At 36.2% G+C, this 12,899-nt stretch overlaps 1 long non-coding RNA gene across 2 annotated transcripts in view; it reads left to right on the top strand.

Annotated features, from left to right (window-relative positions):
- The first annotated feature begins 1,394 nt into the window (after window positions 1-1,394).
- LOC132417736 (uncharacterized) overlaps window positions 1,395-12,899 on the top strand; it is a 246,078-nt gene continuing 234,573 nt past the window's right edge. For both annotated transcript variants that reach the window (XR_009517915.1, XR_009517916.1), the window contains exon 1: window positions 1,395-1,425. This is a non-coding gene — a long non-coding RNA (uncharacterized lncRNA). The remainder of the gene's footprint in view (window positions 1,426-12,899) is intronic.

The following is a 12,899-nucleotide window of genomic DNA, read 5'->3' as shown; positions in this document are numbered from 1 at the left end:
TCTCATTTATGTGCCTTGCCTGGAAAACTCCCACCATGCTTCAGGAATCACAAGGCATTTCACCAGCACCTCTGCCCTTCTACATGTTGGGTGTCCTTCTCGTGTACTCACGTAGGCCTATAATTTTCTTTTTCATTGCCATCTGCTTTTCTTTTTCCTTGTCATTTTTAAGCTCATCAAGAGCAGGGGCTGTATTTGTCACGTTCCTTACTGTAGCCTCAATGTCTGTCGTAGCATAGGCTCATGGTAACTGTGCAGTGTACCTTTGTTGAATGAATGCATTTTTGCTCTTTGTCATAGATTTGAAGTTGATTATGTTTTAATTATATATCTGCATATCTAATATATGATACTGTCACAGGTGATCTTTATTTTTGTTTTGTTAGGATGATTTGCATTTTCAGAATGTTTTTAATTCATAAAATTTCATGGCTTCATTATGTTAATGGCCTTAATTAGGTATCTGCATGAGATTCTCTATCAGCAAACTTGTGAGCTGTCTCGTAAGACTGGCTGATAAATCAAATGAGTCTACAATTAAAAGGCAAACATAACATTACCGAAGTGGATAGGTTTAGACAATAGGAAACACTGTGCGTGGAAGTGGTATTTTCTGTTACTTCCTTGTGCAGAGACCTAAGGCTTGCCTGTTCTTGGTCATGTGATCATATAGGGTACCAGGTCCGTTTTACGGTGTGCTAAATACTGCAGACAACCACTGAGACACAGGTACTCTCCTTCTCTGAGCCAGTGACACGAGGCACCTCAGTGGAATCCATGGTGGCAGGTATGAGTGACACAGAAAACACAAAGAGGTTTTTTGCCGAACACTCGGGGAAGATGGAGGTGATGCTATTCTTAGTTCCGGGAGTGCTTGAATGACACCAATTCTGTTTCCTTGAAATGGCAGGAGCTTTATTAGACAAGCATATGTGAAGCTAAGCCTGAGGGTAGGAATTCCTGGCAGCTGAGGAAAAGAGGAGGCTTGGTTTGCCGATGCCATCTACTTAGTTTTCCTAATAATCTAACACCTGCCAGTGAGACTCATCTCGTCTCCCCAGATAGCTGAAAATTGTAGAAACACCCAACAACAGCTTCTTTCAGGCCTCTCACTCTCTTGTAGGAGACTGACTTTCTAACTTACCTATTTGCTTTAAAATGAGGATGCCTGTCTCTCAGCGTTTCCTGGGTGCCTACAGCATTCTTGGCACACTCTGAAATCAATTTAATTAAACAACAGGCATCTGAGAGAAATGAACCTTTGACCTGCTAGAAACGTCAGTGAAGATTACTATCCGTTTCCAGATAGGCGGCCTGGGTAAGAGCTGATTAGCTTTTAACCAGCTTTAAAATTTAACTCCTAGGTAAGCATTTGCCTCCCCACAAGAGTGGAAGGAGGCCTGATGTGAAGTCATCATGATTTAGGTTAGTGTCTAGCTTATTTGGATTTAGTGGAGTTAGTTTAGACTAAGTTCTTTCAAATCAGAATTTTCTCCCACGTATTCTCGGCTGGTTTTCAAAGGTCCCTGCAGCCATGGTCTGTTCAAGCCCTGATCATCCCGTGAAGGCAGGTACTGGGTAGGGCAGAAGGGGACAGGTCAGACGGTTCAGGGGAGTTTAGAAGCGTTCTCCTGGAACGTACGTACCCCTCCTGAGTTACGCTTTATAGAAGAGAGAAAAGGAACATTCGCGGAACAGTGATTTACCTGTTGTGACTATATAACTCCATTCATCTCTCTGAATGGTAAATGGTGACCTTCCTTAACAAATGCTAGGGCTTATGAGTAAAATTCAACCTTAATTCAATCAAGCATTAATTCTTGGAAGAATGAGAAGGAATTATATGAACTGTGTTTTTAGTATTAAACCTGGGAAGTGGGTTCTATTTTCAGACACTCTCAGTCTGGGATAAAGGGGAATGACCAGTCTAGTGAGCGACATTTTTCGGTCAGATTGATTTTTGTTGTGTGTTAAGATCCAATACAGGAAGCAGCTCTTACGAGGTGAAAGCATCAAATTCTAATATTTTGGAAATACATATTACAAGAGAAAGAAGGGATTGGTTATAGTGAGAAAAATACACAGCAGTCACTGATACTGGTCTCATTATTCTAAGAAAGGTTTTCATTGGCAGTATAAAATCCTTCAATGTATTTTCTCGACAGTTTTACAAGACTTTGACCCCAATACAACAGGAAATATAATCAATGACAAATATATAATCTGGCAGGATTTCACACAGACCAAATCACCATCTACTTTGTCCATTGCCTTTCATATTTCTTGCCTAGCTTCATTGTCAAGGATTGGTTCTAATCCATTATCGACCAGTGCATTGATGTTTCATTATTCTATAATTAGTGTGTGTGATGCTGATAATGAAAACAACTTGCTTATCTTACTTTTAAAACCATGTTGAAAAAATATCTCAGAATTTAACATTACCTGGATTAATAATTTCTAAGGTAATTTATTTTTCTGAGACATAACTGATAGCCTGATTTTACCTCAGGAAAATAATAAATTAAGCCACAGAAGGATGAAATAAAAATTACATGAAATCTGAAATATCTGGAGAATGCCAAAGTTCTACATCTTGAGATGCAGTGTGGTGGGGTGATGGGATAAAAAGACAAGCAAAACATAAGAATGCAGCAAATAACAAGAGACCAAAATCCATTAAGCTTCGTGACTCCCTTTACACCTTCTCTGAATTCCATACCATATCATTCTACCCTAGTCTAATCTCTAACTGGTTTCTAGTATATTTTGAGTGTATTTATATGTGTTTGTGTGTGTGAAGACTAGTCTATTCATGATATATATAGAAATATATCATGCTTTTTTTCTCTATTTATAAATCAACAAAAGAAAGAAGAAATTTTTACTCTTGGAAATCCTTGTGATGAAACAGGAATCACCTATTTTCTTATCATCCTTCTGAATATGTTCCATCCATTTTTAACTTCTACATTCTATTATCTTTCATCTTAAAGACCTTAAAATATTTTTCCCTAAAAGTGGTCTGCACAGGGACATAGTATGCCTTTAAGATAAATGTTTCCAATTCATAAACATTTTGGGGGTAACATTTAGTAACTTACTCTTTCATTAAGATAGTGTCATAAGGTCTGAGTAAGTTTTGTTTCCAAAGATAGTTCACTTTTATCAGGGCCTACATTGGCTCTTGATAAAACCTGGATCAAAAATATGATATGCATGAAGAAACATTTCAGACATGGTATGAAGACAGATGTTTTCAATTTAGGATATAAATGAGACATTATAAATAGTATGAGAATAACTTGAAGTACCAGATAAATGTGCTGGGTAAATACCAGCCAGGAGTTTTAAAATAGAACAGTATCATTTTTCCGAAAAAGTTTCAGGAGTCCAGCAGAGCTAGACTGTGTGCTGTCTTCTCATCCCATTTAATAATGCATTAAAAATTTTTGGAAGCTTATTCTGAATCATACGAGAAAGCAAGTTTAGAGCTAGAAGGGACCTTCACTATTACCCAATGAAATCTTTCCTTTTACAGATTAGATCAATGGCTTCTCAGATGTGTATCTGATTTTTTTTCCAAGGTCACATGTGTCTGGTTATGATAGAAATATGATTAAAGTTTTTTAACCTCTAGTCTAGAGTTGAATTGGTGGTGGTGGATTTTCTTATTATTACTATTCTAAAGACACTGTCCAGTAAATCACACTTAGCATTTTGGAATTATCTTTATAGGTTCTGTTTGCATAGATGTTTTGTTATTTCTGTTTACTTCGTTGTAATAATTATGCACATATAATTTTTTATTTTAATCCTTTTTCATCTAAGCAGAGTTTTTGAACATATTTCACATCTTTATATCTTTATGAGGTTTTCTCTTTTTTTAATGAAAATCTATTTCTATAAGCATTGTAAAAGTAATATGAATGTGCATTGACAAAAATCAGGTAGGATACCCACCAAACTATGAACAAGGGCTACCTAGTGAAGGGGAGTAGTAAACAGGAGAGGATTTCACTCCTCACTACAAGTTGCTCTGCGTTGACGGGACCCTACGTGAGAAGTTAGTACATTTGCAAATAGAAAGACAGCTAGGTAAACACATGAAAATTATTCTCCTTATAACAATTTCAGCCAATTCAAAAATGGACGCAACTAACCATTATCAACTACCTGGTAGGTATACACCTTCCCAAACCTTTGAAAAATATATTTGGGTGGAATATTTCAGTTATTACTTTAGAGTAGCAAAAGAATTTGGCAAAAACCCATTCAGACAATGAATTGTATTAAAAAATGTAAAATTTCTCCTACTCTCCTTTCCCTGTCAACCTTCACCCTGTGTCCCAAGTATCATTCGCATTAAAATCCTTTAATCATTGCCTGTTGAATTTTTTTTTTTTCCTGATTACCACCATGTTTCTAAACGAGTTTATCTTCTAGTTATTGATTGGTCATCTTGAGGTAATATCAAGAGAAAAGCTCCCCCACTTCTGAACTGTCTCTGCTCTTGTTAATCTAGTAAGATCCTGACAACTTTCTGTCTTACTGAAATCAATTTTTAAATATTTCTCTGCTGTTGGTGATATCATTTCTGGTTATCAAGCCTGTTTCAGATTTATTTTTTTCTGCATGTAATGAAGTGTCAGGGGTCTTTTGAGAGGTGTGAAAGACATGTGCTTAATCCACCATCATAAACTGGAGTACAATATTAATTTTTTAAACTATAACCATTTTATCGTATAAAAAGCTTATTAGTGCTGGTGGCCAGTGTAATTACAGAAATAATTAATACAGAAATAATTATGTGTTAATTAAAATACGTATATTAATTTTTTAAAAGCTCAGGAATATGTAAAGAATTAACACTTAATTACCACTGAAATTAGATTGTAATTCATGTAGTAACATTAAATATTTTAGCTACTGGTGTTGGAAATTAGATCTTTACTAGATTAACACAGCATTATCCCTTTTTTGGAATGGTATAAAATAGTGCTAATTTGGCGTGAGGTAGTAAAATGAAGAGAATTCAAGGAACGTTGAGGGTTTGGGGTCCCTCCCCCCGCCCCAGGGGCAGATGGTGGTGGTGATAGTTGTTGTTGTCTTTAGAAAATCCAAATTTACCCTCTAATGTTCCTTAGTTGTTTCATGTTCTCTCCTTAGAAGGTAGAAACTATGCTCTTTGTAATGTTAATCACAACAAACATTAACTAAAATTGAAATATTGTAACTCTTTACATTTTTCTATGGAAATAGTACTAGATAAGTTTATTAGTCAGTATTTTCTTTCATCTTGGTTATGCCACTTGAGAATGCAGTTTTCTTTGATAGTAGGATAAAAATGAGTATAATTAAAGGGAAATTCCATAAAATAGTAATTTTAATTAAACACTTCTGCTTGTACAATATTTGGGGTAGAGGAATGGTTGAAGTTTACAGTAAAAATGCCAAGCAGCATTAGTGTCATAAGCAAAAGTTTATATTTGAATTAGAAAAACTCCTTATAAAAATTCAGATCCTCATATTTTAGTATCAACTTTTCACCTGTTCTTTTATTCTAATACTAGAATGCCGAAAAAGATGTAGACAATAAAACTGAACAACCTGAATTCTAGGAGTTCTAACTAATTTAGTCATTAAATGTTGAAGTACCTACTGTATGCCAGGCACATGAGATTTACTGGGTATATACTACAAGGATAAGTAAAAATATCTGTAGAGAGAGTTAGGGATGAACAGTAGTATATAGATTAGGGAGCCATTTATCAGGGACTAGGTGACTGACTGGATGTGGACGCGCCCCATCTGCTTTTATACCTGGCAGATGGTGATATTTAGTGAGATATAATCACAAGGGCTCACAGATTACTATATATATTTTAAATATTTCAAGGTATTTTATATATTAAATATATACAATATTTATATTAACACATATCCTTTTATTTAGAAGAGTATCATTCTAAACTGTGTCAGGATGTCTACTTTCTTGTTAAACCATGGAGATTATTTTGGGTTTTACATTGAATTTTTGCCATATACTAATTTTGAAGCCAGTAATTTAGGTGCCTTTTAGAAATAGCATCTACTAGATCTATTGAAGCACCTTAAAATAGCATCTACCAGATCAATTGAAGCACCTTAAAACAGAGGAATTACTACTCTGTAGATCAGTGAACTATAACAGAACTTTGTTCAAAGACTTTCTGTAATAAAATGTCTTACTCAGTTGCAACAACAAACCCAGGATCTAAAAGTCACTGTGTCTTTATTTCTTATCCTTCATAGTCATGGCTTTGTTTCTTTCCAAACACATGATCGCTTCCTTGACTGCACTCTCGCGTTTATTTGCCTCTCTGAGGCATTGTTAAAATCCGCTTTGGGTATGTTGCCTTGCACTCAGATGACAGTTGAAGACTGTGTGAATGGGATGCAAGAGAACACCATCTTTTCCTTTCAGTAAAACTCAGTGTCATCGGGTCTTCACCAGAGTACTGCTTGCTTTAGCTCTATGTGTCTGTGGCCTTTGACACTTGGCTCTTTTAGTCCCCAATACATCTGAGCCAAAATAATTCAAGGGATGATTTTGAGAGACTATGGTCTAAAAAGTAGTTCTATAAAAATTGGTATTTTGTGGTATGATTGAAGTAATCCTTTTATCATTAAATAGTATTGTGACCTTGAGCATCTTAAAAAGAAACTAAAAAACGTATCATAAAAGAGAAAAAATCCTAATTCCGTTACTCTGTGACAATTATTTAACATTTTCATCTATTTTCTTTTGCATATGTGCATATGGACAACTCTCTTGTTAAATGCTTTGAAGAAATTCTTAAATATTAATCGAAGCAAATGCTCTATTATCCTTTATATTAAAAATAATCTAATTATAATTTTAGTTGGAATTAGGAATAACTAACTTCTCTATATTGCCTACTCTTCCTAGCCAGGAACAAGGGCTCTCCATTTATTCTCCTATAATTTCTCCTTACAAAGAACCCACATAATTCTGTTTAGGATCAATTCCAAGTGTTCTTTTAAATTTTAATTTGGCATGGATAAGTTTCTTTTATTGAAGTATGGTTGATGTACAATATTATGTAAGTTACAGGTATACAATTTAGTGATTCACAATTTTTAAAGTTTATACTCCATTTATAGGTATTATAAAATATTGGCTATTTACCCAGTATATCCTTGCAGGTTATTTTTTTTTTTGCATTTTTGCATTTTATTTTATTTTTTTATACAGAAGGTTCTTATTAGTCATCAATTTTATACACATCAGTGTATACATGTCAATCCCAATCTCCCAGTTCATCACACACACACACCCCCCAGCGGCTTTCCACCCTTGGTGTCCATACGTTTGTTCTCTACATCTCTGTCTCTATTTGTGCCCTGCAACCCGGTTCATCTGTACCATTTTTCTAGGTTCCACATACATGCGTTAATATACGATATTTGTTTTTCTCTTTCTGACTTACTTCGCTCTGTATGACAGTCTCTAGATCCATTCATGTCTCAACAAATGACCAAATTTCATTCCTTTTTATGGCTGAGTAATACTCCATTGCATATAGGTACCACATCTTCTTTATCCATTCATCTGTTGATGGACATTTACATTGCTTCCATGACCTGGCTATTGTAAATAGTGCTGCAATGAACATTGGGGTGCATGTGTCTTTTTGAATTATGGTTTTCTCAGGGTATATGCCCAGTAGTGGAATTGCTGGGTTATGTGGTAGTATTTTTAGTTTTTTAAGGAACCTCCATACTGTTCTCCATAGTGGCTGTATCAATTTACATTCCCACCAACAGTGCAAGAGAGTTCCCTTTTCTCCACACCCTCTCCAGCATTTGTTGTTTGTAGATGATGTTCTGATGATGCCCATTCTAACTGGTGTGAGGTGATACCTCATTGTAGTTTTGATTTGCAGTTCTCTAATAGTTAGTGATGTTGAGCAGCTTTTCATGTGCTTCTTGGCCATCTGTATGTCTTTTGTGGAGAAATGTCTATTTAGGTCTTCTGCCCATTTTTGGATTGGGTTGTTTGTTTTTTTAAATATTGAGCTGCATGAGCTGTTTATATATTTTGGAGATTAATCTTTTGTCCGTTTATTTGTTTGCGAATATTTTCTCCCATTCTGAGGGTTGTCTTTTCGTCTTGTTTAAGGTTTCCGTTGCTTTGCAAAAGCTTTTAAGTTTCATTAGGTCCCACTTGTTTATTTTTGTTTTTATTTCCGTTACTCTAGGCGGTGGATCAAAAAATACCTTGCTGTGATTTCTGTCAAAGAGTGTTCTTCCTATGTTTCCTCTAAGAGTTTTATAGTGTCCAGTTTTACATTTTGGTCTCTAATCCATTTTGAGTTTATTTTCAGTATAGCGTTAGGGAGTGTTCTAATTTCATTCTTTTACATGTAGCTGTCCAGTTTTCCCAGCACCACTTATTGAAGAGACTGTCTTTTCTCCATTGTGTAACCTTGCCTCTTTTGCCATAGATTAGTTGACCATAGGTGCGTGGGTTTATCTCTGGGCTTTCAATTCTACTCCATTGATCTATGTTTCTGTTTTTGTGCCAGTACCATATTGTCTTGATGACTGTAGCTTTGTAGTATAGTCTGAAGTCAGGGAGTCTGATTCCTCCAGCACCATTTCTGTCCCTCAAGACTGCTTTGGCTCTTCAGGGTCTTTTGTGTCTCCATAGAGATTTTAAGATTTTGTTCTAGTTCTGTAAAAAAAAAAATGCCATTGGTAACTTGATAGGTATTGCATTGAATCTGTAGATTGCTTTGGGTAGTATAGTCATTTTCACAATATTGATTCTTCCAATCCAAGACCATGGTATATCTCTCCATCTGTTGGTATCATCTTTAATTTATTTCATCAGTGTCTTATAGTTTTCTGCATACAGGTCTTTTGTCTCCCTAAGTAGGTTTAATCCTAGGTATTTTATTCTTTTTGTTGCAGTGGTAAATGGAAGTGTTTCCTTAATTTCTCTTTCAGATTTTTCATCATTAGTGTATAGGAATGCAAGAGATTTCTATGCATTAATTTTGAATCCTGCAACTTTAGCAAGTTCATTGATTAGCTCTAGTAGTTTTCTGGTAGCATCTTTAGGATTCTCTGCAAACAGTGACAGTTTTACTTTTTCTTTTCCAATTTGTATTCCTTTTATTTCTTTTTCTTCTCTTATTTCCATTGCTACGACTTCCAAAACTATGTTGAATAATAGTGGTGAGAGTGGACATCCTTGTCTTCTTCCTGACGTTAGAGGAAATGCTTTCAATTTTTCACCATTGAAAATGATGTTCTCTGTGGGTTTGTTGATATGGGCTTTATTATGTTGAGGTAGGTTCCCTTTATGCCTACTTTCTGGAGAGTTTTTATCATAAATGTGTGTTGAATTTTGTCAAAAGCTTTTTCTGCATCTCTTGAGATGATCATATGGTTTTTATTCTTCAGTTTGTTAATATGGTGTATCACATTGATTGATTTGCATATATTGAAGAATCCTTGCATCCCTGGGATAAATCCCACTTGATTGTGGTGTATGATCCTTTTAATGCGTTGTTGGATTCTGTGTGCTAGTATTTTGTTGAGGATTTTTGCATCTATATTCATCAGTGATATTGGTCTATAATTTTCTTTTTTGTAGTATCTTTGTCTGGTTTTTGTATCAGGGTGATGGTGTCCTTATAGAATGAGTTTGGGAGTGTTCCTTCCTCTGCAATTTTTTGGAAGAGTTTGAGAAGGATGAGTGTTAGCTGTTCTCTAAATGTTTGATAGAATTCACCTGTGAAGCCATCTGGTCTTGGGCTTTTGTTTGTTGGAAGATTTTTAATCACAGTTTCAATTTCATTACTTGTGATTGGTCTGTTCATATTTTCTATTTCTTCCTGGTTCAGTCTTGGAAGGTTATACCTTTCTAAGAATTTGTGCATTTCTTCCAGGTTGTCCATTTTATTGGCATAGAGTTGCTTGTAGTAGTCTCTTAGGATGCTTTGTATTTCTGTGGTGTCTGTTGTAACTTCTCCTTTTTTGTTCCTAATTTTATTGATTTGAGTCCTCTCCCTCTTTTTCTTGATGATGAGTCTGGCTAATGGTTTATCAATTTTGTTTATCTTCTCAAAGAACAAGCTTTGTTTTATTGATCTTTGCTATCATTTTCTATGTTTGTATTTCATTTATTTCTGCTCTGATCTTTATGATTTCTTCTACTGACTTTGCGTTTTGTTTGTTCTTCTTTCTCTCATTCCTTTAGGTGTAAGGTTAGATTGTTTATTTGAGATTTTTCTTGTTTCTTGAGGTAGGCTTATATTGCTATAAACTTCCCTCTTAAAACTGCTTTTGCTGCATCCCATAGGTTTTGGATCATCGTGTTTTTGTTGTCATTTGTCTCTAGGTATTTTTTATATTTTATTTTTTAAAATTTATTTTTGGCTGTGGTGGGTCTTCCTTGCTGCACATGGGCTTTCTCTAGTTGTGGTGAGTGGGGGCTACTCTTCGTTTTGGTGCGCGGGCTTCTCATTGCTGTGGCTTCTCTTGTTGTGGAGCATGGGTTCTCCGTGCATGGGCTTCAGTAGGTGTGGCACGTGGGCTCAGAGGTTGTGGCTCACAGGCTGTAGAACACAGGCTCTGTAGTTGTGGCGCATGGGCTTAGTTGCTCTGCAGCTTGTGGGATCTTCCTGGACCAGGGATCGAACCCATGTCCCCTGCATTGGAAGGCAGATTCTTAACCACTGTACCACCAGGGAAGTCCTCTAGGTATTTTTAAATTTCCTCTTCGATTTCTTCAGTGATCTCTTGGATATTTAGTAACATATTGTTTAGCCTCCATGTGTTTGTGTTTTTTACGTTATTTTCCCTGTAATTTCTAATTTCATAGCATTTTGGTCAGAAAAGATGCTTGATAGGATTTCTGTTTTCTTAACTTTACCAAAGCTTGATTTGTGACCCAAGATGTGATCTGTCCTGGAGAATGTTCCATGTGCACTTGAGGAGAAAGTGTAATCTGCTGTTTTTGGATGCAGTGTCCTCTAAATATCAATTAAATCTATCTGGTCTATTGTGTCATTTAAAGCTTGTGTTTCCTTATTAATTTTCTGTTTGGATGATCTGTCCATTGGTGTAAATGAGTTGTTAAAGTCCCCCACTATTATTGTGTTACTGTTGATTTCCTCTTTTAGAGCCATTAGCAGTTGCCTTATGTATTGAGGTGCTCCTATGTTGGGTGCGTATATATTTATAATTGTTATATCTTCTTGGATCGATCCCTTGATCATTATGTAGTGTCCTTCCTTGTCTCTTGTAACATTCTTTATTTCGAAGTCTATTTTGTCTGATATGAGTATTGCTACTCCAGCTTTCTTTTGATTTCCATTTGCATGGAATATCTTTTTTCCATCCCCTCACTTTCAGTCTGTATGTCTCCCTAGGTCTGAAGTGGGTCTGTTGTAGACAGCATACATATGGGTCTTGTTTTTGTATCCATTCAGCGAGCCTGTGTCTTTTGGTTGGAGAATTTAAACCATTCACAGTTGAGGTAATTATTGATATGTATGTTCCTATTACTATTTTCTTAATTGTTATGGTTTTGTTTTTGTAGGTCCTTTTCTTTTCTTGTGTTTCCCACTTAGAGAAGTTCCTTTTGCATTTGTTGTAGAGCTGGTTTGGTGGTGCTGAATTCTCTTAGCTTTTGCTTGTGTGTAAAGGTTGTAATTTCTCCATTGAATCTGAATGAGATATTTGCCAGGTAGAGTAATCTTGGTTGTAGATTCTTCCCTTTCATCACTTTAAATATATCATGCCACTCCCTTCTGGTTTGCAGAGTTTCTGCCGAAAGATCACCTGTTAACCTTATGGGAGTTCCCTTGTATGTTATTTGTCATTTTTCCCTTGCTTTCAATAATTTTTCTTTGTCTTTAATTTTTGCCAATTTGATTACTATGTGCCTCGGCGTGTTTCTCCTTGGGTTTATCCTGCCTGGGACCCTCTGTGCCTCCTGCACTTGGATGGCTATTTCCTTTCCCATGTTAGGGACTTTTTCGTCTATAATCTCTTAAAATATTTTCTCAGGTCCTTTCTCTCTCTTTTCTTCTTCTGGGACCCCTATAATGTGAATGCTGTTGCATTTAATATTGTCCCAGAGGTCTCTTAGGCTGTCTTCATTTCTTTTCTATCTTTTTCTTTATTCTGTTCTGTGGCAGTGAATTCCACCATTCTGTCTTCCAGGTCACTTATCCGTTCTTCTGCCTCAGTTATTCTGCTATTGATTCCTTCCAGTGTATTTTTCATTTCAGTTATTGTATTGTTCATCTCTGTTTGTTCTTTAATCCTTCTAGATCTTTGTTAAACATTTCTTGTATCTTCTTGAACTTTGCCTCCATTCTTTTCCTCAGGTCCTGGATCATGTTCACTGTCATTATTCTGAATTCTTTTTCTGAAAGGTTGCCCATCTCTACTTCATTTAGTTGTTTTTCTGTGATTTTATCTTGTTCCTTCATCTGGTACATAGCCCTCTGCCTTTTCATCTTGTGTGTTTTTCTGTCAATGTGGTTTTTGTTCCACAGGCTGCAGGATTTTAGTTCTTCTTGCTTCTGCTGTGTGCCCTCTGGTGGATGAGGGTATCTAAGAGGCTTGTGCAAGTTTCCTGATGGGAGGGACTGGTGGTGGGTAGAGCTGGCTGTTGCTCTGGTGGGCATAGCTCCATAAAATTTTAATCAGCTTGTCTGCTGATGGGTGGGGCTGCGTTCCTTCCCTGTTGGTTGTTTGGCCTGAGGCGACCCAACACTGGAGCCTACCCAGCTCTTTGGTGGAGCTAATGGTGGACTCTGGGAGGGCTCATGCCAAGGAGTATCTCCCAGAACTTCTGCTGCCAGTGTCCTTGT

The sequence above is a fragment of the Delphinus delphis genome, chromosome 21 (assembly GCF_949987515.2).
Source record: "Delphinus delphis chromosome 21, mDelDel1.2, whole genome shotgun sequence".
NCBI lineage: Eukaryota > Metazoa > Chordata > Mammalia > Artiodactyla > Delphinidae > Delphinus > Delphinus delphis.
The sequence above is the reverse complement of the archived record's forward strand: the minus strand, read 5'-3'. Positions and strand labels throughout refer to the sequence as shown.